Here is a 25,457-nt window from a genome sequence, read left to right as displayed (position 1 = left end):
CCTTTGCAGACCCTCAGTGACTTAGACCCCTCATTAAAATAACAAACCAACCAAAGGAAAGCAAGGACCAAGCAAAGTAACCCACAAATGGGCCCTTTGTGCTTCTCTGGTGCCTGAAACAGGCAGGGCGTCTGCTCCTCTCCTGCTTCAGATACGTACATGCTCGCCTGGGCATTTGTTCTCATTGTGAGAGAACGAAAGTAACAGCCCCATCCAGTTTTGAGATGTCCTGCCTAATCTGTGTGTGATCCCGTTCCTCGGAAATATGGCACAAACCTCCAGCAGTTAATACTCCTGCATGTGCATGTGTGAAAAGCCAATATAGTTGGTTCCAGTTGGTTTCTGCTAAGGGGATACAACCTGCTCTTGCTGTCACTCTCCACCTCTTCATCTGTTCTATTACTTTGAGTCAGATATTGGATTCATGGCGTTATGACTTCCTCTCACTGATGAACTGTGAGCTCCCATGTTAATAAAAGCATCTCTGACCAATGGATACTATCATTTGAAATCTGTCTAGTTGTGTGTAGTTCTGAAATTCTTAATGACAACCTACCTTTGAACTTGAAAAAAGAATTCAGTCCACATAATTAAAACAGTTTATGAAAAACCACCTAATTTCAGAGTCTAGCTTGGAGTTCTGAAGGGAACGAAGAATGAAGAATTGTTTAAACAAGGCAAACTCCCATGGGAAGATTTGTCTGAGGATGGCTAGTGCTTATCTGTTTTATGTTTGCTACTATAACTTGATTTTCCTTTTGTTCTGTTGGGGATAGTAGATATCCTCATCTTTCTCAGTTGGTTAGCCAGTGTGAGCATAGAACTATATCTTAGCACTGCCTGAACTCCTTGTCTCACTTTACTCATAGTATACAGCAGGGGTCCTCAAACTTTTTAAACAGGGGGCCAGTTCACTGCCCCTCAGACCGTTGGAGGGCCGGACTATAGTTTAAAAAAAACTATGAACAAATTCCTATGCACACTGCACATATCTTATTTTGAAGTAAAAAAACAAAACGGCAAAATCACCCGCATGTGGCCCTCGGGCAGTAGTTTGAGGACGCCTGGTATACAGACTCAGAATTAACATCCTTAAAAAAAAAAAAAAGAACAACAAAAGAACTGGGAGGTACTTTAAAGATGATCAAGTTCAAATCTTTCATTTTTTAGTCGAGAAAGATCAACTCAGAGAGGTTAAGTGAGTGAAGCGAGAGAGCAGGATGGACACTGCTTTGGAGGCAGATGTGTTAAGGTGAAAGAAGGAAACTCGGGGGTTATAGGAGGAAGAAGCTGGATGTCCTGAGTTTCCAACCACCTTGATGGTTGATGTGGTATCTCTCCCACCCTTTCTCTATGTAACAATGGCCAGCATTGTTCTGAGTCCATTCCCTGGAATAGTTTATTTAATCCTCATGACTGCCCTATGAGGTAGGTGTTTACGTTATTCCCAGTTTACAAATAGGAAACTGAGGCTCAGTAATAAGGTTAAGAAATGTACCTAAGGCCTCACAGCTAAAGTGGAACCAGGTTTGATTCCTGGCCACCAGGCTCCAGGACCTCCTTTACTCCTATACCATGGTTCTGTGCGGCCCTTGCAGGTTTCTACATATGGAATATAGGAATATAATACAGTATTCCTATGCGTAAACTAATAATACAAGTATTATTAGAGAGACACATGGGAATTATTTAATTGAAGATTTTAGAAGTTCAGTGGATGCATAGTGACTTGTTCCAGTTTATATACTTGGCAAGGATGTTACCATCTCTAAATAAGTAATAATCTTTGTCATTGAGAGCTACTTTGGTGCCTCCATATTCTGGGAGAACTTTACTCCCACTTTCACAGTAACTGGTTGAACCTCTTCACACTTTCCTTCAGAGCCCTGTCCCACAGCTACTGCTGCTGTTTGCAATACGTTTCCTTGAGTTTTTTTCTGGAAGCGTAATGCCTCCTTTGGCTACAGTTATGGCTGCACTTTAGTTAATACTTGGTCAAAGGGGGAAGATATATGTGTATGTACCTCCCTTGATTTTTCGCAGGTCCAGTTGAAAGAAGGGATATTTGTAATGAATATAGCTTTAAGTGGTAACCTTATTAAGGGATTAGAAGAGTGAGCAATTAGGTCCCCCAAAAGAAAATTCCAATTAAAATTCTGTACAGAAAGTTATAGAAAGCTCGACGTTTAAACCCTCATTTCTAGACATTCCCTCCTGATGCCTACTAGGAACAAAGGTCTCCTTTTTCTGTGACCTCAGGAATTGCAGCAGTTGTATGAGCAGTCAACACATCTATTGTTTTGTTGTTGCTTTTGTTAAATATGTACCACTTACTCCAAATTTAACATAAATTAGAGTTATCGGCATGAAAATGATTTAACTAGTTTCCTTTGTCCTCAGCTCAATAAAGTGTCCACCCAAAATGTTTGAGAAACATCATCTAATTTTCTGAGTCCTAGCCCAAAGATAGGAGAATCAGATATATAGAACTTTCTAAATTTGTTACAATGGTCACATCCCCTGGGGGAACTGTTGATGAAAAAGGTGATTATTGTTTTGTCTATCTGATGTTTTTCCTTACTTAGAGCAATCTAATCCTTTATTTCTGTTATTGAGACCATGTGGAGATCAGACCCTCTAATCACAATAACACTGGGAGTGAGAAATATGCATTTCATTTTTTAAATATACTTTAAAGTCAGTAATGCAATTTGCTACTGGTCTTTTAGAGAGAAGGATTTAATAAAAATATGATGTGCACATCAATAGTATCCCTTTAAGTCTTCCTGCTTACTTTGCATCTCTCTATGCTCCTAATGGGCTGCAGCCGACATTGCCTTTATATAGCACTTGAGGGAACACAACATCATTACTCGAGGAGAGAACTAAAGGCTGCTTGGAGGGTCTCACTTCATGGTGGAGTAAAATTAATTAATATTATCCCAATATGCCTCCTGTTACATCTGATGAATATGATCTTGAACTTCTACTTAAAGTTTGAGCAGGTTCATGTATTAGGCACTTTTCCATAGGGGATTTTCTTTACCTTTGGAAGTGATGTTTCTTATGTATCACCTGAGTCAGGCATTTTTGATCTAGTTAGTAGAAACCTACAGGAGAAATGAAAAGTTCTGGGTTTGGTCTCAATCCTGTGTGAGTTTGTTGCCATGCATTTCTGCCTCAGTTTCTCAATTTCTAGGATATGGACATTTCTTACCCTTTCATAATACATAACCACATTCTTTGATGGTGATTTTTCAAACAGCCCTGAGAGATGTTATTTGTTCTCATTTTACTGATGAGGAAACTGAGATTCCATCAGGTTAGATGATGTGTATGAAGTTGCAGGGTAAATGGTGTCTGGATCTTCTAATACTCTTTCCTCAATCTAGATTGACTTCTCCATCTATCATATTTTGAAAGTTTCTTGAGTAAAATCAGTAGAGGGCTTTGAGATCTTGCATTCAAGACATATTTGGATTGAAAGGAGGCATTTGATGCTGTCTAAACAAATCAAATTATTACCCAACCTCTAGTCACAATAGAATCCCACCAAGGAATAGCAGTGTTTAAGTCCTCATGAACACTTCCCAAGAACAAAGTTTGAGCTTTCTAAATGGTCATTGTTTTGGTGGTGACATTGGGGTGACAGTGAGGGTGTGCGTAGTGAGGAGGCAGGGAGTGAATAAATGCTCCAGGCCTTGTTTTAGTCACATGCCAAAGTGCTTCTAACACTAAAACATTGAATTATATGATACTGTTGTGCTTCATAAAAGTGATTTCTGACCGTTTAGTCAAAATAACAGCATAGGAAAAATCATTCTGCTTGATTGATTTACCAAATAGCTGAGAATGATGGCAGATCCCTGTCAGAACTGAATTACTAGCTAAAAAGCATTGGCAAGTAGGTTTTCAAAGTATCTCAATACTGGCCCTTGACCAATGACTAAAGCTTAATTTATTTTTAATTTTGAAATAAATTCAGAGTTACAAAAAACTTACACAAATTATATAAAGAATTCCCATTGACTCTTCATCTAGATTCTTAAAAAAACCACAGTATAATGATCACAATGAGCAAATTAACGCTGACACAATACTACAACCTCCAGACCTTATTCAGTTTTTGCCAGTTGTCTCACTATGTCCTTTTTCTGGTCCAGGATCCAATCCAGGATCACCTGTTCTTTTCAGTTGTCATGTCCTCTTCAAGTCCGTTAATCTAAAGCAATTAGTTCTGCAGTCTTTCTTTGTATAACTTTGATACTTTTGGAGAGTACTGTTTAGTCATTTCTTAGAAAGTCTTTCATTTTAGGTTTGTGTGCTGTTTCCTAATGATGAAAATCAGGTTATGCAGTTTTGGTAAGAATACTACAGAAGTGATGTTACATCCTTCTCCGTGCATCCTATCAGGGGGGACACAATTAATTTATCCCATGATGCAGCTCAGACGTTTGGCCTTTCAGCTTAGGTTCAGGCTAGTATGTTTATAGACCTTGGATGATAATACTTTCATTCACACAGACCTTGTTTATTTGGCAACTAGGGACTGGGTAACTGCTCAGCAGGTAGGATGTGTTGTCATGGGGAGACAATGGGATTCTTTTTGCTGTGTGTCAAAGTAGTCAGGGAGATTTTCTTGGAGGAAGCTCTCCAGATCAACAGAGTTCTAGATTGACTATTGTTATTTAATCGGTAGGCAAGAATGTCTCTTGTCAGAGAGAATGGAGGTAGAGCAATGTGCCTTAATTATTTATTGAAATAAACTGAGAAGTGAGCAATGTTTCTGAGCTAATTAGTGGAAGGATTTAGTTTCTCACTCCATACATAGCAGGTGCTCCATAAATATTGGCAGAAAGGTTGGAGAAGTCATACATATCTGGACACAGCATCCATTAGTCAAGTCAGAGGGGTGCATGAGATCCAGGAGGCAGCGAAGTGGTGGTGAGGGATGTAGGAGGGAGAGTGAGGATGTGAAGACAGGCGTGAGGGGAAAGTGGAAGCTGCGTGGAGGGATGGAAAGTCAGCCTCTTTGAAAGGGACTGAGAGGAGAAGACCAAGAACATGGCAGGACATTTCTAATGGCCGGATGTTGGCCCCACCAGAGGAAATGAAAGAGAAAATGGATGTTGGAAGCACAAAGCTGGGAACCAACCAGCTATTTTCTAGGTGGCTTACATGGGCAAACGAAGAAAAGTGTGTGTACATGTGTGTTAAAAATCAATTGTAGAAATTTGAGGAAACTGAAAGGGCATGGTGTATGGTTATTAGAAAGACTCACTAAAAGTGTGACGGTGACCTCTGACCAGAGAGGTTAAGGGCATTGGGAGAGGGTCAGAAAGACTCCTGGCGGTGGGGGGGGAGGGGGTGAAAGTCTGACTGGATGCCCAACCAGAGAACAGGCAGCAGACACTCTGGAAGGTCTGGAGAAAGGGCTGGAGGCAGGTGGAATAGCAGAGATGAATACTAAGGAAGATGAATCTGGGGAGGGAGACCAAATAAGCAGATCTGTGAAGTGAGACAATGGGGTGGGATGGGATGGAATGAAAAGAAACTCAGCCAGGTATGAGGGGAAGGCTAGATGTGGGTGAAAGCAGGCGAGTCCCAGCTTTGGAAGGCCATCTAATCCAGCCCCACACACCTGAGCAGTGAGTAGTAAGACCTTGGGCACTGGAAGGAGAGGTGGGGGGTGGGGAGTTTCAGCTTGGAAGAGGCTGAGCTGCTCATTTGATTTTGAACATTGCTCCCTTTTGGCTTGGCTCTTTCCCCGTTGAGCCCCTCCTTCCTTTCCTCTCTCTTTTGCCACTCGGTTCAGTGTGAGCTGGGCACTGTCCAGGCACCCGTCTCTGCCCTTAGGAACTGCTTCTGGGGTGAAATGTGATAGTACTTGGTTTTATTGCTTACTCTTTTGTGCCGGCTACTCCATTCCAAAGACTAAAATAACTTAGCAGATTTCATTTCAGAAGCAAAATCCATGCCTGGTTGGTACCCATCCAGACTAAAGGACCCACCTGGTTTGAACTGCCCCCAGGTTCCAAGTCTGACACTTAGAAGTACTGGGCTAGTTGAGCACTGGCATGGATCTCTTGGCTGGGTTCTCTCTCCGAGTAATTCAGACTCCCTGGAATGCCTTGGAGCATTGTTTTGGAAGAGGGTGTGTGGATGAAGCAATGTCCTTTTGGCCTTGGGCCAAGTGGGGCATCAGTTGGGGTTTTCTGTGACTGCAACTGGTCCTATACCATAGACCTACTCATTTCTACATGGGTGATGGGAAGATAGAGTGCATCATAATGGCCTTTCTGGGGTATTTTATGTGCTTTTTTTTTTTTTTTAATCCTCATCTGAGGATATTTTTTTCATTGATTTCTACAGAGAGTGGAAGGTTGGGAGGGAGGATGGGAGCAGGAGGAGGAGGGGGAGGAGAGAGAGAAAGAGAGAGAGAGAGAGAAAGAGAGAGACATTAATTGGTTGCCTCCCACATGTGCCCCTACCGAGGTTGGGGGAAAGTACGTGCCCTTGACTGGGAATTGAACCCGAGACCCTTTGGTCTGCAGGCCGACGCTCTAACCACTGAGAAAAACCGGCCACAGCATCTGGGGTATTTTAACAGCGAAAAGATTTAGTTTGTTTGGTTTCCAAGCGGAGGAGAAAAACCAGATTTTGCTGACGCCCAGTTTTGCTACTGCGCCACCTAGGAATGGAAAGGCCAGCTGTGTCCTCTGTTTCTTGTGTCATTCAGCCGCCGGAGCATTGGCCTGCCCGCTCCGGGCTGGCTTCCTGCTGCTGGAGCTCAAGGCCCGGGAGACACAGTCTGTTCTCGCCCACCGCCATGGCCTCATTAGTGTTGCAGTCAGTCAGTTGTTTTCTTTCCTTCTTTTGTTTTGTTTTGAATTCATTTCATTCCCACCACCCCCTTAATTTTATTCTTTCCTTTTTAGGTAGTTGTCCTGTGCTGTTGTTTTTTGTTTTATCTTTCGTTGCCTTTCCCTCTGCAGTCAACTCTATGACCTGCGGACTCCGGCATCCTTCAAGCAAGCCATTTCCGAAGAAGGTGAAAGAAGGCACGATGATTTGCACCTCCTCCTCCTTCTCCTCCTTCTCTTCCTCTTCCCTTGCCCGGCCCCCTCCTGCGCGTGTGTTTCAGCCAACACAGGAGCCTGGATTTTGTGGAAAAGCCTCCAGCTCAGCTCAGAGAAGTCTCTGGAATGGCCTCCGTTTTTGCAAGAAGAAGATTTTTTTTTCCCTTTTTAAAATTCTCCATTACATTTTCTTTAAATGTCTGTGAGGAAGTACCCAGGTCAGACCAGAACTGCTCTACAATAGAAATAACTGAAAACAAACTGATGAGGAAAAAAAAAAAAAAGAGTTTACTATTTTATTTATTTCAATATTTAAAAGAAAAACGTGCTGATGTGGCACATTATTTTTATTTAAAATACCTTCTACTTCAAAAGTGAAACGCGACTTTGTGAAGATACGAAGTCAAAAGCGTACGTAATGTAAAATAAAGACTGCATATTAACTAAGGAAAATACCCCGCATTTTAAATAAGAAAATAAAGATCAACTCTGCTCTCTCAGGCTCTTTAAAAAGCCATTCATGTATATGCTTTAGGTATTTTTATTTCTGCGAGTTGGATGTGGTAAGTGAGGAGTGATCAGGTTTTTTATCCCTTCTTCAAAAGTCGATGGAAAGTGTTGCTGATGTTCAATGAGTGTTAAGTCTTGACTGAAATAAATTAGCCACAAAGGCTATCAGCAGTCTCTCTGCGCCCCCTCCCCCCAAAAAACCTCTCCCCTCACCCAGGCAAGCCCCATTTATCTGAATGTCAAGAAGCAGCCTGCCTCCTGGTTATCATGTCTGACAAGGCCTGGTTCTGAAAGGAATTCCACCTAGTGATTAAATATATCTCTGCAAGTTCAACAGATTCGAACACAGACAGCTTTGTTTAAAATAATGCAGTGAAGGAAGAGGAAAGGAAAAAAAAAAAAGACAAACTGAGCATCAGCCGAGATGATACTAATTTGGTCTCCTAACAACTAGAGGAAGCTTGCCAAGGGAACCCTCTGCTGAACCGGCTTCAGGGACCAAGATTCTAGTGTCCCGAGGGCAAGAAAGGCCAACCTGAGTGATGGAAACCTCAGATTCAGTTGCTGGTGGGGGTAAAGGAGAAAGGCGAGTGTTCTGACGTGTCCTTTTATGGCCATGTGAGTGGAAGGGAATGTTATGGCCTCTGAAATGTAATTCAGCATCGCGCCCTTGGCCTAATGAAGGAGCGGGTTGACCGGCTGGGGCGCTGGGTTTTACTCCAGGCCTTTTACACGGCCGTGCTCTTGGGTTTCGCTCACTTCTAAGCAGAGTCTTATTAAATGTACAGTCTCATGCCGGATAGTCTTGTCAGCAAAAGTCCTTGAGTGCCGGTGCTACTGAAACGGTTCTAAGCTGGAGAATGTCTCTTTTGCCTTCGAAAGGGGAGCCTGGATGGGCACCAAAGTCCCGCCAGCCCTTTCAGATTTCTCATTCAGGGCCAGTCCTCAGGGGGAGATCACCAAGAGTGTCTTTGTATCATTTGTAGCCCTTTGCTATGACGTTTTCTGATAGAAAATGTCCCTTTTAAAAATGCTAATAATTATAATAATAATTCACTCTCCAACCAACTCCCACAAGTTATAACATGTGTAGAATTGTGATAAAGTTTTGCATAATGTAGGGTTTGTATCAAGTGTGTGTAAGTTTCTGTTAAATAAAAGTCTATTTCCAATGCTCCTATAGCATCTCTGTAAATGTTGCTTGACCAACTTCATCCTACATGAGCTCAGCTTTCCTACTGTCCTGTTGAAGAGACTCCTGAAAGGATTCTGCCCATTTGCTTGCCTGGGATTTGTTGAACCCTATGGTTTTATTTGGGAGCACAATCCACGGTCAGGACAGGTTTATGGAGAGTCTGGGACATGTGCAGATGTAACACCCCTGCCCAATGCTGCCGTCTCACCAGTGCCAACAGTGGTTGGCACTGGTTTGGCTGACAGTTGGTGGTGGCATGGAAAGTGAACAACGCCCAGGGTTGGTGCCAGCATCTGCTCTGAGTCCAGAGTTGCTGTCACCAGCCCACCACCCTCCTGACCATCACCACCTTGTCCACGGTCAGGACAGGTTTATGGAGAGTCTGGGACATGTGCAGATGTAACAGCCCTGCCCAATGCTGCCGTCTCACCAGTGCCAAGAATAGCTTTGCAGAAGAACGCAAGGTTTAGTGTGTGCTTGGAGCATGCTGGGGGTTCACACTTCCATCACCTGAAAGGTGCTCTTGCTGTAGCCTCCCCAAGCTGTCAGCCAGCCCCTGTGATGGGCTGCTTCTCCTGTGGGGGTGGGCAGTCTTGTCTGACGAGTCCTCCAGGTCAGATAGAACCAGACCAGCCTCAGGCCAGGCCAGGCCTTGCCCTCAGAGCATTGCCAGCCAGGTGGGCTCAGGTGGAGGTGGGGCGTGGCCTGGTGTTGCTGCTGGTGCACTCTAGCTTCTTTAGAACAATCGTCACATTTTGACATTCATTATGGACTTTGTAAGTTCTCCTAGCACAGTGGTCGGCAAACCGCGGCTCGTGAGCCACATGCGGCTCTGGCCCCTTGCCTGTGGCTCTTCCACAAAAATACCACGGCCTGGGCGAGTCTATTTTGAAGAAGTGGCGTTAGAAGAAATTTAAGTTTAAAAAATTTGGCTCTCGAAAGAAATTTCAATCATTGTACTGTTGATATTTGGCTCTGTTGACTAATGAGTTTGCCGACCACTGCCCTAGCAGTAAAAAGGACGTTTTTCCCTTCAACATACCCTCCTTAGGCTTTTTTAAAAATTGTAAAATATGCATTACATAAAATTGATCATTTTAACCATTTTAAAATTACAATTCAGTGGCGTTAAGTACATTCACATTGTTGTATAACCATCACCACCATCCATCTCTAGAACTTTTCATCTTCTCAATTGAAACTCTACTCATTCCTCCAGAATATTTGTTTTTTAAATTTGTTTTTTAAGTATTTTATGGCTTATATGCATCTTATTTCAGAGAACACTTGGTAAGAGAGTGAAACCACAGTTTATGCAAAGCGGTATGCAAAGACTAGCTTGGGTCAGGGCTGTTTATTTTGTTGGGGTGGGGAGGAGGTTATTCTGAGTAAAACCAGTTTATTTTCCTTATGATTTACAAAGGAGTTTTCAAACTCTTTCTCTAAAGACCTAATAGCAAATACTTCAGGCTTTGCAGGCCACATCTGTTGCTACTACTCAGGTATGGGGTTTTAGCATGGAAGTAGCTAGTCATACACAGTATATAAATGAATGGGCATGGCCCCATGTTCCAATAACACTTTATTTACAAAGATAGGCAGCTGGCCAGATTTGGCCCAGGGCCCATAGTTGGGTGATCCCTGATTTAGAAATAGTGACTATTATACCGTTAAATGGGGAAGGGAGTGGTAATATTAAAGGCCTTTTCTAAGCCTCAGGACTAAGGAAAGAAGAATTTCACATCACCAAGTGAAGGGCGAGAGGTGCATTTCATGATCGGTAATGTAAGTTGTACCGAAGCCCATATGCAAAAATACTTCAGAGCCAAAAAAAAATCCCACCACAAAATTTTAGAAAGCTATGTGATTTTCTAGTTTAGGTGCTGAGTCCAAAGTGCAATAGTGCAATGCTTACCAAAAGAATCTATAAATAATCCAGCCAGTCTGCATAGAGGACATGATGACTAATACCGTTCATCTCTAGCAACTTACGTAGGAAACAAGGCCAACTTTAAAGTAACTATTTGAGTTCATGCAGATGGCTCCCCTGGGCTAAGTGAACACAGTAGAATTCCATCTGTATGACATAAATGATACAGACATTTAGTGGAGCCCAGCTTGGGAGGTATGGAGTGTTGTGGTCAAAGACATGGCCTCTGGTGACTAATGACCTGCAGTGGCTATGGCTCCCTGAAGTGGTTAATTATGGAGCAGGTGTTGAGGATGTTGCTGAGGTGCATTTCTTCCTAAGAACTCTGATACTTGTGGGCATTGAGCATCAGGAGGTCCCCTAACTCCTCACCTCATATCCCAAATACACCAATAAGAAGTACTTTTACTCCTTGGATGGTGGACAGAATTCCTGATGTCAGACCTACTACTGAATTGATATAGAATTGGAACCTTCTTACCAATTGAATATGGGATGATCCTGAAGGGTGGCCTGTGAGCTAGTTATGCTAGGTGGCAGCAGCCATGCAAATTTATTAAAAAAAAAATCCTCTTTAGCCATTACTGGAGGATGCTCAATTGTTTGGAGAGGTTCAGTGATTTTTCAGATCTCAGTGTACCTTCTAGTGGAGTTTATTGCTAATATCCCTGAGTTACCTCCAAGTTTCCTTGAAAGGGGCAGCAGTTGGGATCAGGATGCTATATGTTCGATCCATTTGCTCCAAGCTCCACCCTGTTATCACATCTGAGTTGCTCAGGTGTCAATTTTTAGGCATAGACTACAAGGAGAAAGATCCTTTAAACCAAAAGTTAGAAAATCTTGATTTGTATTTTATATAAACCTGGTATGTGAAGCATAGTCCCTTGGCTACCTGACCTTTCTTTACACCAGAATAGGAAATACTTTGGAGGTGATAACAGTGGTCATAAAAGGATTAGCACCGACCTGACAGATATAATAATGTTAACTGTGCTATTAGTGATCACCTGGTAAGGCATAATCATAGCTGAGATGGATCTGAAAGTCCTAGTGGAACACTAGCTGAAGGAGTATTGTGTATTTTTAGTAAGCGAGGTACCAGGCTGTGTTCTATTGGGAATACAGTATAAGGTGAATCCAGTACTTCCCCTCTCCTATTTAATATTGGACACTATTATGTTGGAATTAGGTGAAAATAATTGTGAAAAACCCAGAAAGTACAGAAAAGATTATTAACAACATGTTTAAAGGGATGAACAATAATCCCTAATTTTAAGAAAAAATTAAAGTATTTGGGTTAAGTTAGGGAAGAGAATTAGGGGGCATTTAATAACCATCATTATGTGTATTGAGGAAAAGACACTGACCAGTTGCTTTTGGTCTCTAGACTGGAGAGGCATCGTAGTGCTTAGAACAAGCTGACAAACAGTTCTTTTGTTGACATCAATAATTTTTGACTATTAAGGCTGATTAGGGAACTCACTGGTAGCCAAGCATTTCTCCCATGTGGAGTTAGGGGCGTGGCTAGATGACCTCTGAGGATCTGGTTGAGCTCTGCAAGGCTTTGAATTGCAGCTGTTGCCCTGAAAGAGTTGGTGCCTGACTCACCCCCAGGGAGTTTGGGGGCCACGGGGACAGTTAGTCTCATGAATGTGCATTATGATCATTAACCAAAATTACATCTCTAGGCTTACTCCCAGCCACACTGAAGCTGTGTCCCAAGCCTGTATGGGGACTCCCATTGTTTTAGTGTGAGACACCAGCTGGAAAGTGAGTGTGGTGGCAAGCGACATTTTCCTTAAGAGAAACCAGATAGTGGGAAACAAAAAACAGTGAGAAGCAACCGAAAAGGACAGTCAGACCAAGAGGGCACAAGCTGAAAACTCCACCTGAGTTCCACTTGGGCGCTCATCTTCCTGGAGTCCACCATGTCCAGCAGCATCTTGGGTGCATGGGTTTTGTTCTTGCTCGTAGGCCCTGGGTATTAGTCTCAGCTTGATTTTGGTTGAAAGACCTCATTGCTGTTCATGGTTGTCTACTCCCTTCTCCCCAGCTTAGGGGAAGAAAAGTCTTATTAGAAGCCAAAGTTAATGATATATATATATTTATAAACACACGCGCGCACACACACACACACAAACACACACACAGTAGAGGCCCAGTGCACGAATTTGTGCATGGGTGGGGTCCGGCCGGCCCGCCCCTATTGGGATGGATTGGGCCTGCTGGGGAGAGGGGCTGCGGGCGGTTGGCTGGCTGGCCCCACGCCCTGATCGAACTCCCAGTTGAACTCTCAGTCAAACTCCTGGTCGAGGGGACAATTTGCATATTAGCCTTTTATTATATAGGATAAGATAAAAATCTGCCTGGAAAGAGCAGTGAGTAGGATTTCCTATAAATATCTTAGAAAAGAATTCCTATAGAATAATTCTGCTCTGTGTTTGACTTAAGTCACAAAGATTGTACTTGATTTAGTGTGTGAAGTCATCTTCCTGTGAACCAGAAATGTAGCGGAGGTTGGGAATGGAGATAACTGTAAGAACCGTTGAAGGAGGCCCGTGATGAATTGCTAGCATGAACACTCAATCCGAAACTTCTACTTGGCTGAGCTATGGGTTCAGAGAGACTGGCAGTTTGTAATCCTGAAAACTTCCTGAGTTAAAATAGATTCTTTTTCCTTCGTAGACATCAACCTTTCATCTATAATTGAAAAATAGATCAATACATTTTTACCACATTCTGTTACTTTGTATAATGACCCTCTCTGATTATTGGTTTGCTTTATGCTACTGATCAATCAATCAATCAAACATTTATTGAATATATTGTATGTTGCAATACTGTGCTAGGTTTTGCAGGACATAAAAGAGAAGCAACAGGGAATTAAAACAACTCTGGGAGATACTTTCTATGTGCTAGTTACCAATAGGCTTCTTATGGATGCTAGCTTGTTAAAGCCATATATCAGCCCTTTCAGGTTAAGATTATTTCTATGTCACATAAGTAGAAATTGAGGCTTGGGGAGATTGAGTTGATAAAGGCAGTAGTGACAGCTGGCAAAGTCTGATTTTTCTAACCAAGGGTTTTCTACTTACAAAACTCTCCCTATGGTGGTACTAGTAAACGGCATCTTTTTTGTTCTTCAGGAGAAAAGATGGTTAGCCTATTATTCAAGACAAGACTATTTATAATTAAGTGCCAAGTTGGTGCAAGATATGAGTGCCAGAGGGCTCAGCAAGGGGAGCTACCCGTGCAGGTAATGGGGAGGTGTTCATGGAAAGGTGAACAGAAATGGGTGGTCAAAGAGAAGGCTGGCCCCTGAAAGCAACAGTGAGAAATTCCTATGCCAAAGCTCCGAGGTAGGCCTGGAGCCAGAGCAGAGATAAGTCTGAATCAGGGAGGTGGTGGGGATCCTAGGCTGTGGGGAGAAATCATAGGAATGTAAATAGCACCCACATTTTAGAGCCTGATCCACAACAAAGGAGGAACAGTAAGAAGTCAGGGGTGATATGTGCTCTTGAACAGGATGAATGTGACATTCATGTGAGGACGGCTGAACTGCGCATGCCAGGAAGTTTGTGTTCATAGTCACTTCCCCACAGGGTTGCCGCTGACCCTGTCGTGCTCATCTTGTTTGGTATCAACAGTTCATCTTGCTTGGTATCAAACCTGGTGGTTAACGATGCCGTGGGCATTTTCCACCAAGTGTTATTCTGAAACCGGAGGCATGGTTATCATACTACCTACTGGTTTGCATTTGGGGAGGAAAGTGGGATGTCCTGAGTAGGTTGGCCCTAGAGAGTTTTGCACTTGAGGCCAAAATCTGTGATTATCCTATTCAAGTTGGAGAAAGGGTTTACTAGACTGAGGTCACTGAGTGTGGTGAGGAGAAGCGAGGAAACCGGCTCAGATTCTGGCCATTGGCCTTGTTTGTGTGTAGAAGCTCCTTTCTGCATGAGTGCCTGGAAACAGAGCCCACTTACCCTTTAGAGGCCCGAGATTGCCCTCCCCGAGCCCTCACTTCCATCTCTGTCTCCGGTGTTGGTCTCTCCCCACTTCATCTTGCCGATGGCCCCCTCGCTGGCCGCTAAGGCTGGAAGCGGTGTAGCCATGTGTGAGGAATATGGACTGCGAGTCCCAAGAATATGGACCATCTCCACAGTGGCCAAGAATGGTTGGTGCGTCCTGACCTGCCAAATAGCCACCACACTCTCAATGTAATCTTCCTAGCAGCGTTGTCGGGTTACTGTCCCACATAGCAAATGAGTAGACCAACACTCAGAAGGGTTAAGTGACTTGGCCAAAGCCACACCGAAGTAGGGCCCAGACTGGACTCCAGGTCTTTCTGATCCTTACATTAGTGTAATTGCCAGTGCTTGTTTTTGCCTATAGTGTTTAATGACAACTGTCTTGGTTCAGACATGGCTAAAAAGTGGTAGAGCTGTGGACTAAAAAGACTATCAGATAGCATAGAATTGAAACCCACAAATGAATAAAACCCATCTTCCCTCTGAAAAGAGGAGGAATGATTTGATGCCAGCCTCTGGACCCACCCCTTTTTTTCCCCCCTACCTTTGCCCCCCAACATTTAGACAGTACCTGCCTTGAACAAAGATGAGATTAGTATTTATAATTAAGTGCCAAGCTCTGTCTCACCAAAGCTGGTGTGCCTCAGTTGGTTGAGCATCATCCCATCAACAAGAGGTCACTGGTTCGATTCCCAGTCAGGGCACATGGCCAGGTTGTGGGCTCAATCCCCAATGGGGCGTGCAGTAGGCAGCCATTGATGTTTTTCATGTCAATGTTTTTCTCTCCATCTCCTTCCTCTCTCAAATGAATTTTTTTAAAAAAGCATAAAACAAAAAGCCCTCTTTCCTTCATTTGCCTTACACTGTAACCCCTGAGTAGATCTGGTACAGCCAACATTCCTGCCCGAGTGTTAATGAACTGTCCCATGCATCCACCTCATCACCTATGAACTGGCTTGAAATTTCACTGTGTGCCCCACAGTGGACACCCACCCAGGCCTGCCTGCCGTGTGCATTAGGTCTGTCGCAGGCAGCCCTCTGAGTTGGTCTGCCTTGTAGAGGTTGAGAAGGTTGGCTTTAAAGGGAGCTCCTGCCTGGTGATTGGCGCAGGGAGAGATGTGAGACAGCAACTTGCCCTCTCTGCTGCCTCCCATTAGTTTCAGGAAACTCTGTGCAGCTGCTTCCCCTCTTCTGGTCTCTGCTATGCTAATCGCAGCTCATTTCTGTTGCATGCCTCATTTCAGGGAGAGCGCTTCATGGCTCGCAAAATGTGAACAGGGAAATGAAGGACCGTTTGCCAAATGAGTCAGCCCGTTGCCCCTGGGACTGCCACCCCTCCCCGGGAAGGCCCCCGTGACTTGTTCCAGGGTTCCCTGGGAAAGATTCCCTTGGGCGTTTCCTCTGGACCAGATGGAGCTGGCTTTGTACAGTAAGGGAGAGAAGGGTCCCTGGGGTCACTGAGGGCCAACTACACATTGCCATAGGCTCTCTAATCTCAGTACCTCTTTTAACTGTGGGGTTGGGCCCGTTTTGTGGCTGAGGGAACTGAGGTGGAGGAAGGTTAAGTGGGGACTCGCCCCATGTCAGGCCAATATGCATGTCTACTTGTCTTCAAAGGCTCTTTCCTTTTTAACCATTTCATCCAGGAGGGGGACCCTCCTGCGTCCTCCCATCCTTCCTTAAACCAGGGGCTTTGGGCTTCTCTTTATTTTTGTAACCTCCCCTCCAACCTCCTCTAGGAACCTTACTTTTTCTATAGTAACCAGAGTCCTGCTGGCTCCTGGGAGGACCCATCCCGGCTGCGAGTCCTGTTACCCACTGCTGGTCAGCACCGTGGGTTAAGCCAGGTGCTAACGAGCACCGGTTTCCCAGCTGCCCTGGCCAGTCGCTGTGCCAGCAGCTCTGCAGGACCAGCTTAGGGGGCTGGGAGCTGTCGGCAGGGAGCAGAGTGCTTCTTCTCACTCCCAGGCCGGCACTTTTCCTTTGCTGGGCCTTCTTTGCCTCATTACCTCATTTTAAGGCCATAGGCGTCATTTGGTTGACCTGCTTCAAAAGAAACTCACTCTCTATCTTTGTAAATATTAATAAATTTAACTTGGTATTAGTCAGATTATCTCAAAAGTTCCAGGGTGCCATTTTGGTGAGAATGTAATATTTTTTTTAAAATGACTTACTGTTTTCATCATCCTGTCTTTCTGACTTACCCTCATTGTCTAAACAGAGGAATGATTCTTAAAAAAAAATTTTTTTTTTAAAATATGTTTTTATTGATTTCAGAGAGAGGAAGGGAAAGAGAGATAGAAACATCAGTGATGAGAGAGAACCAGCAATTGGCTGCTCCTGCATAACCCCTACTGGGGATCAAGTCTGCAACCCAGGCATGTGCCCTGACTGGGAATTGAATTGTGACCTCCTGGTTCATAGGTTGATGCTCAACCACTGAGCCACACCAGCTGGGCAGGAATGCTTCTTAGAGACCCCGTTTCTCTGAAAGCCTTTAGAGCTGTCATTTCTCAAAACTTCTCCCTCCCAGGAGGCGGTGAAAAGGGAGCTGGGTGCCGAGAAGATAGTGCCCGCCGAGAATGTTCTGGCCCCAGGCTTTGATGTGCACTCGTCCTTCGGAAAGGCAGGCCAGGGAGCAGTCAGCTGGTGAGGCCCCAGGGGCTGTTAGCTTTGCTGGCTGAACAGAACGGGCAGCCGAAGGAGCAGATGCCAAGGTTCCAGACCACCTGGGCACACTGCCAGGAGCCAGCCCACGCTGTGGAAAGACTTAGGAGACCTGGGTTAGAGTCCCAGCCCTGCTGTGACCCTGAATAAGTCACTACATATTTGGGGGGCTCAGTTTCCTTGTGTGTTTAAATAAGGGTTTGGACCTGATGGTCCAAGGTTCCCTCTGGTGCTGACAGAGGTTCTGAGGGGACCAAGTCCTAAGCCCGTGATGAAGCTATGCTGTCTGAGAAACTGGTTTGCTTTGTAACCGCAGCTTTTTGGAAGCAAGCTCTTAAGCCACTGGGATGGCTTCAGTGGTGGAAGTTTCAGGCACTGTTACAGGGCTCTGTGGAGGGAAGAAAGCAGTTTCTATCCCCCCTCCCAACCCAGACCACTAATCAGGTCTTGGAGGTAGATATCTCCTCTGCCCACCCACGCCTGTGAGTCTGAGGACCACCCACTCCATCCACCTCGCTCCCTGATTGAAGGGGCAGATGGGTTAGGGTGGGACGGGGCGTGTTCTGTGTGGTCTGGGGCACCATTGGGGTGCACGCCTGCAGTGAATCGTTGATGCCTCCCAGCTCTGGCCTTCCAGAGGGCAGGCCCCAGAGCCCCGGAGGCTGGGCCTATTTCCGATGAAGCTCTGCTGGCTTGGGGGCCGCCCTGTTCTAGGCTGTTGAGTACAGAGAAGAGGCGCCAGCGCTGGTCCACAAAGGAGGAAAGGGACACAGGAGGGTACTGCCAGGATCTCGGAGCTCGCTGGGGGCCTTGCAGCCCGAGGCTTTGGACTCCCAGTCGGTGCTCTGTCCCCCACGGGACTCCTCCTCCAGCTACCCCTTCTCCAGACTGTCTCCTCTGTGGCTTTCAGGGAGCGAATGAACTGCGTTGCCTTGAATCCTTTCCTTTCCTCCCCTTTGACTGTGAGGGCGGGGTTTGGAGATGGCCTTGACCTGGTTTTGACCAGGGGTATTCCCCTGGAGTGCTGTTAATCCGGGATCCTAGATTAGCTGCCAAGGCTGCGAGGGCAGTTCCCCCAGGACCTCACGCCACCCTGCTGGTCCTCAAGGGCAGGCTGGAGTGTGGACGGGCTGTGGGGCGTGAAGAGGAGAGCTGGACCTCAGTGCAGACAGGCAGCCGCTGGGTCGGGAAGCTGCTGGGCGGTCAGAAGGCCCGTGCCCTGGGGAGGCTGATGTCAGGAGAAGGGCCGTCCTCACTGCCTGTTTCTGTGACCGAGCCGTGTGGTGTGGCCCACATGGATGTTGGGATAAGTGTGGGTTTGCATCCTGCCTCTGTCACCCCCCTGCGACGTTGTGTTGAGCAAGTTACTTCCCTGCTCTGCATAAAATGGGGACAGTGACACCCAAGTCACAGGTTATTTTAAGAATCGAATGAGGAAGTGTGTTCAAAGTGCTTAGCGTCCAGGAAGCACCTTGATAAATTGTGGCTGTTAGTAGTAATAATACAAACACCCCCTAGGGAAGATTCAGAACGGAGTCTCTGCATCTTTTTAGGAATTTGGCCAGAGTTCGGGTTGTGTCTCCTGAATAAGCAAGGACCGATATCTTGTTCTTAGTTCATTCTCTTACCCGTCCCTCTAGCTTCCTTGTCTCACATCTCTTCTTTGTCTCCTTTCTTCCGCCTCCAATGTTTCCCCCAGATTGGCTGATTCTTCCTCTCCTCACTTTATCTCTCCGCTCTGTTCTCATGATGCTGAGACCTCTTTACTTATTCAGAATCCAAAGTGCATCCTGGCAGTTCTGAGAGCTGCTGCCATCCAGCTAGTTCTGTTTTCTGTGAGTTCTACCTCCCCCGTCATGAGGGTACTACAGCCCCCAACCAAAGGCCCCCTCTGGCTGCAGGGTCCCCATCACGCCCTTGAGATGAGAATTTCACCATCTTGAACCTTTCTTGCTTTCTATTCTTTGGGTTCCTAACCATCATGACAAGTGGATTTATGAGTCTGGAACTCAGGGGAGAGGTCTGTGCTGGAGACATCAATTTGTGTGTTACAATTGTGAAGATGATATTTAGGCGAAGTGAGTTTAACTAGGTAAAAAGAGATGCTTGGAGTAAGAGAGAAGAGAAGGATCCAGCAAAGGAGGCTGAGAAGGGGAAGCCGGGGAGGAGCGGGGAGGACAGGTGAGTGTGTGGAGGAGAGAGTGTGTGGAAGGGGAATGGAGCACTTCAAAGAGCTCCCTTTGAAGGAGTTGTGCTAAAAAGAGGAGCCGGAACTGGGCCCCCAAAGGCAGGATGCAAACCCACACTTATGCTCATTGAGAAGGGTCTCTTTGAAAGATGGGAGCTCTTACAACATACTTGCATGCTGGCAGAATGGTGAACTAGAGAGAACAAGTGATGATGCAAGAAGGAATCATAGGAGGAATAGAGTTCTCTGGGATGTGTGAGAGGTTGGGATCCAGGCACAGGTGGGGGATTGGTCTTAGGTAGGATATTTCATTTCTGATAATAGGAGGGGGACACAGTGTAGGGAGATGAGTGCATATGCATGGAGAAGATGAGATAGTTTATTCTGATTACTTATATATTTTTTCAACTAAGTAGGAGAGTATGAGGAAGGAATGTGAGGTACAGTATATTTGAGAAGGTGGAGAGATGTGGGAGAATAATTTGACCGGGGAAATATGGGAGCACAGCCAAGATTTGTGGTCACTATTTAAATGGAGACTGGTCAGCACAGGGGTGTGCTTTTCTCTGCTTGGGTTCAGGCGGAGGCTTAGGCTTAACTGGAGAGAGGGTAAGCAGATCTATGCAAGGATGTGATTTTAGGGATGGAATGGAGTCTGTGGATATGGGTGCATGAGAGGCGATGACAGAGAGGGTAGTATGTGGTGAGAAGTGGTGTGTCAGTAGATTGGAGCTTCCGATGAGATTAATGAATTGATGGTATCTGGCCTGGCTGCGTGGTTCAGTTGGTTGGAGTGTCCTCCTAATATGCCGAGGTTGAGGTTTGATCTCCTGTTGGAGTACATTCAGGAAGCAACCAGTGAGTTTATAAGTAGGTAGAGTAGCAAATCTCTCTCTCTCTCTCTCTCTCTCTCTCTCTCTCTCTCTCTCTCTCTCTCTCCACACACACACACCTCTAAAATCAATATTAATAATAAAAAAGACTTGATGGTATTCTGAATAACTTAGGACCAAGCTGGCTATTACTAGTGTTCTCTTTGGAGTTTTGCTCAGATATTCCCCTTAAAATAGTTGAATAGACACTAAAATAGAAAATGACAAAAAGAAATGCCTGTTTTCTAACTGTTTAACTTATTCATTATTTAATGAGCACAATTAAATTACATTGCAAAGATATTCAATGGTTAATGATGACACAGTGGAAATAATATCTTAAATCTTTCCTACCTCCATTGCATCGTTCACAAACACTGGGATGGGCATCTGTGTATGTTTTGATTGGTACAGAGGAAATAGCTAACTTTAGTTGGTCATCTAAACAGCCTTATCTTGGGCAGAGAGCATATGTTGCCTGTCTGAAGCTGCTGAAAGGAAGCGAAGGCCTCTTGTTTATGCACAAGACCCACAGGTTTCTGGCAAACAGAACTCGCATCAGGAAGACAGCATCTGCCTGGACACAGGCCAGTATGAATTGACATCCTCTCCATCCAATAATCACAGGGCTGTCTGCAACACTTAAGAGTATGTTGACAATATATGAGGCTATGAGGTTGAGAGAAATACAGAATTTCTGGGAATGGGAATAGATGTTTATTTCTTGGTGCCAAAAAAAAGCAGAAGAGTGGTAAAATCTTGCCTATTATTTTTTTTTCAACATGTTTTCCAGTTTAACAAAACAGTAGCACATACCCTATTGCCGTGATCCTCACAGTAGAAGGATGAGGTGGGCAGAAAAGGGTTTGGAGCCCTCATTTGACCAAGGCAGACCTAGGTCAGAGGAGCTGGTAGACTTGCTTGTGGTCCCACATGCAGGAACTTCAAGGAGGCAGAAGGTCACCAAATGGGGCCCTGGGCTCCTACATCAGGACCACCTCAGGGCACCAGCTGAATGGCAGGTTTCCAGCTTCTTGGGCCAGGGGACCTGCATGTGTATGCACTCAAGTTTGAAAGCCACTGGGTCAACAGGATGGCACTGCTGGGGAAATGGGAGGACCAGAGACTGACAATTCCTTTCTGGGTTCCTGTTGTCCAAAGGAGAAGGAAAAATTCCTCCTCGAGGCAAGGAGAGTGGGAGAGATGGGTGCTTGGTATGTGTGTTGAAGGAAGAAGAGTGAAGAAAGGTCTTCAGGGGGATTGAGAGGCTGGTAGAGTGGGCATCAGAGGGTGAGAACCTGAACAGGGAACCTGATTTAGATCAGCCAACATGGGCCTCGGCCACACAGGACTTTTAGACTCACCATTCCGCTTCTAGCCATGAAGCTCTGCCCCTGACCGTTGCCCCTAAGGGCTTTTCAGGGCTGGTCATTCCTGATGGCGTTCTGCAGGGCGGCACTGGGGATGCTGTGAGTGGGTGCTGGGTGTAGAGTCGGGCAGTTTCCCCAGCCTCCCAGCTCTTGGGTTTCCTCATCTGCTTGGGGGAGCAAAAAAGGCTTCCCAAAAGTGGGGCCACTCAGGCTGGTCTTGACAGATGAATAGAGGTTCCCAGGGAAGACAAAGGATGGAAGTGGTATTTTATTCTTTTATTCATATACTGGAGGCCCTGTGCACAAAATTTGTGCACTGGGGGGCAGGGGTGGTCTCTCAGCCCGCCTGCATCCTCTCGCAGTCTGGGAGCCCTTGGAGGATGTCTGACTGATGGCTTAGCGCTGCCATGGAGGCGGGAGAGGCTCCTGCCCTGGCCACTGTGCTTGCCAGCCATGGGCCCGGCTCAGGACTTCTGGCTGAGCGGAGCTTCCCCTGTGGGAGTGCACTGACCACCAGGGGGCAGCTCCTGCATTGAGCGTCTGCCCCCTGGTGGTCAGTGTGCATCATAGCGACCTGTTGTTCTGCTGTTCGGTTGATTTGTATATTAGCCTTTTATTATATAGGATAAATTGACATTCACTCATCTGATGAGAGTTGTTTTGGTGGAGAGGTGGGGAGGGCAGTCAGAGGAGAGAGAATGAAGACTGAGTTGTATCCCAGAAAGGAAGGGAGTGAAATTAGAATAGTGCATTTCAAAATCCACTGTGCGTGTGAGTCACCCAGGGATCTTGTCTAAATGCAGATTGAAGTTCAGGAGGTCTGGGCTGGGCGTTTCTAACAGAATTCCAGGTGATGCTCATAGTGCTGGTCCATGGACCACACTTCAGGTAGCCGGAGTGTAGACAACCTGCTTGACAGGTTTGGCTGTGTTTGGAGTCAGACTAAGAACAGTGCGATCTTTGTGTGCAAAAGTGTGCCGTGTAAAAAGAGCGATGGTTTTGGTGGGGTGGGGCAGGGGAGAAGGAACATGGCAAGTACTTCTCTGTATGTCTGTTTCATAGGATCCAGTGGTGGTGGAGCTTTTGATTGTGCAGGAAGATGAATCTAAAAGGGCAGTTATGACCTGACAGCAAAGAGGCTTGTGAGGCTAAGGAAATTACTTCCTGCCCTGGGCAATGAGAAAAATAGGAATTACTTAATGAAGGGGTGATATATTAACCACTATTTTTTAAAATCCTGTTTTAGAAAGAGTCTTTCAGATTATTTTCTGTAATAACAGAAGTATGCGATTGGGAGTCCTGTCTGTCAGCCCAACCACAAAACCATTGGGTTTACGGTCCTAGTTATTTTGATAAGGTCTCCAACTCATAGAAAGGAAAACAGGAGTTAAATATGTATTCGATTGGTGACCTGCTTAAGATTTGAATCCTTATTCTCACATGAGGCTTATAACATAAAGCTTAATAGCTTCCAGCTCAGAGGAGGCCCCTAGGTTTCCTCTTGTGTGAAACCTCAGAGTGGTGAAAGCTGTTTGCAATACTGTGTTGAGAAGGATCCTAAGGTCTCAGACATGAGGATTGGAAGAGGATGTTGACTTGACTAGCGAAGTCTGCCACAGTATGGGATGACGTAGTGGCATATGTCCCACACAGTTAGCGATCCCTGAGGGAGGTCAGATTTCCTGTGACGTATTCCTAATTCTCTCACCTATTCCTTGGGTGACTTCTTTTTGCTGGTTCTGGGATGGAGTTGATCACCACTTGTCCTGAGAGACTTTGTGAATCTTCAAACAGTTGGGATGCTCTTGTCTACATTTACAAAGTACCAGGAAGGGCTCTCCTGCATCACTTTAATATCGATGAGTGTTTTTGTACTGAAGAGACTGCGTGTCTTAGGGCATCATTTCTATTAAATCGGAAGACAAATGCTGGTAACTGGAAATAGCCATTGATTTGCTTTCTCCTGTAGTATCTCAACTCCCTAATTTATCTAGAGGAAAAAGATAAAGCCCATGTACAAATAGTGAGGTCAGTTCTCATTTATGAATTTGTTGGATAAATACTTGTTTAATTGTAAGAAAAAACCAGATTAATTTTAGATGAGAATTTGGCTGGTGGAAAATGATTTGTCAGTTGGATTGAGTAGCCGAAGGTGTAGATCAAGTGAGGTGCTCAGGGTGGCTCTGGGTTGAAAGCAAATGCTGAGTGAATACAAGGCCAGATGGTACTGGGTTTTGACGTGCTCCCATGGAGCCTGAGGATGTTACTCTTTTAAGCAGTGTTGGTTCAGCATGATGTCTGTCTCCTTGTGGAGGGTGTTGAAGGACATCAGGGACCTCGTGGCTCAAGGAACCTTGGTGAGAGGCTTCAGGGGAAGCTGGCTGTCACCATCACCATCCCCTTTTTCTATTCTTCCACCATCGCAAATTAGAAAGTGAATTTTTGACTTGGGGTAATCAGGGGATGGAGAGGGAAAAGAATTCAAAGGAGTTCATGAACATTTTTGGGGCCTTGGGGCTGTGGCACAGTATGGTGATTGCAAAAATGGGGGCCCTTTCTGTCTGCTCTTTTGTTCTTCTCCTGAATGAGATGAGTAAGGAGCATTCATGTCCTTCCTTGTCTGACAGTGTAATGGAGGTGTCTGGGGCTGATGTGAAATTGGCTTTGGATGCCAGATGTCTTTGTGTGCTCCTCTCAGAGTATCCAAAGAGAGGGAAGGTGATAGGCAGTCCGTTGAGGCTGGCCCCAGGAAGGACCAAGACAATTAGCTCCCTGTGGGGAATAGGTGGTCCATGTGTGGGATAGGGAGGTCCTCATTCCAGCCTCTGGCAGAGGAACTCTGGCCAATGGGATTGGGGGCCTCTGTTGATAGTCTCAGGAGCCGAAGCCCAATAATGCCACTGTGGTCTGCTGACCTATTTCCAGCAGCCTCCAGGGCCCCTTTGTGTGGCTGGACTGATTCACTTCTGGGTGAGTCTTCCTCAGGGTTTTCCAGGCTTAGTCACTGCCAAATGGTGAGGACTTGATGCCCTGCCTTATGGGAGCAGGCCCGGCTTCCTGAGGGACTTTGCTAGAGGCATGAACACTGAGGCCCAATAAGACCTTCAGGGACAGACAGCTGGTCCACTTTGTATGGTTCAGACTGGGGCAACTGAGGCACAAAGAAATCCACTGACCTACATTACCGTGCTTTAGCAAACCTCTTGCAAATGAAGGGGAAATGTTAGATTTAACAGCTTAATGTAAGGCTACTAGTAAACTGAAGTTGGGCCACTCCATTTCGGTTGGCCGTCTTGGAACATGTAGTGAGAGACCGTGGGGTTGAGTAAAAGGCCCACAGGACTGGAGTGTAAAGGCATGGATTTGAGACCTGGCTCCACTGCTTGCTGACTCTCTAAGCCGGTCTGAGCCTCAGCTTCCTCACCTGTAAATCAGGAGTATTTATATCTGTTCTGCCTACTTCACAGGGTTGTTGTGGGGAATCAAATGAAAGCAGTGAATATAAAGGTATTTATTCGAGAATGTGATGAGTAATTATCATGCAGATATCCAAGCACCACTTTCTTGAGGCCAAAATACTGACTGTCGGTTGTTGCTCTGCTTATATTGAGTTGTTGA

General features: G+C 45.5%; 1 protein-coding gene across 3 annotated transcripts in view; it reads left to right on the top strand.

The window, feature by feature from the left end:
* DPF3 (double PHD fingers 3) overlaps window positions 1-25,457 on the top strand; it is a gene marked incomplete at its 5' end in the record, with an annotated part of 250,104 nt that overhangs the window by 201,016 nt on the left and 23,631 nt on the right. Inside the window, one exon of one of the 3 annotated variants that reach the window (XR_013813379.1) lies at window positions 6,996-8,761. The exons of the other annotated variants lie outside the window; for them this stretch is intronic. Of the gene's footprint in view, window positions 1-6,995; window positions 8,762-25,457 lie in introns of those variants that run through there. 3 annotated transcript variants of the gene reach the window in all.

Source organism: Cnephaeus nilssonii (assembly GCF_951640355.1).
Source record: "Cnephaeus nilssonii genome assembly, chromosome: 4".
Taxonomy (NCBI): domain Eukaryota; kingdom Metazoa; phylum Chordata; class Mammalia; order Chiroptera; family Vespertilionidae; genus Cnephaeus; species Cnephaeus nilssonii.
Note: the sequence above shows the minus strand (reverse complement) of the source record. Positions and strands in the feature narration are given on the sequence as shown.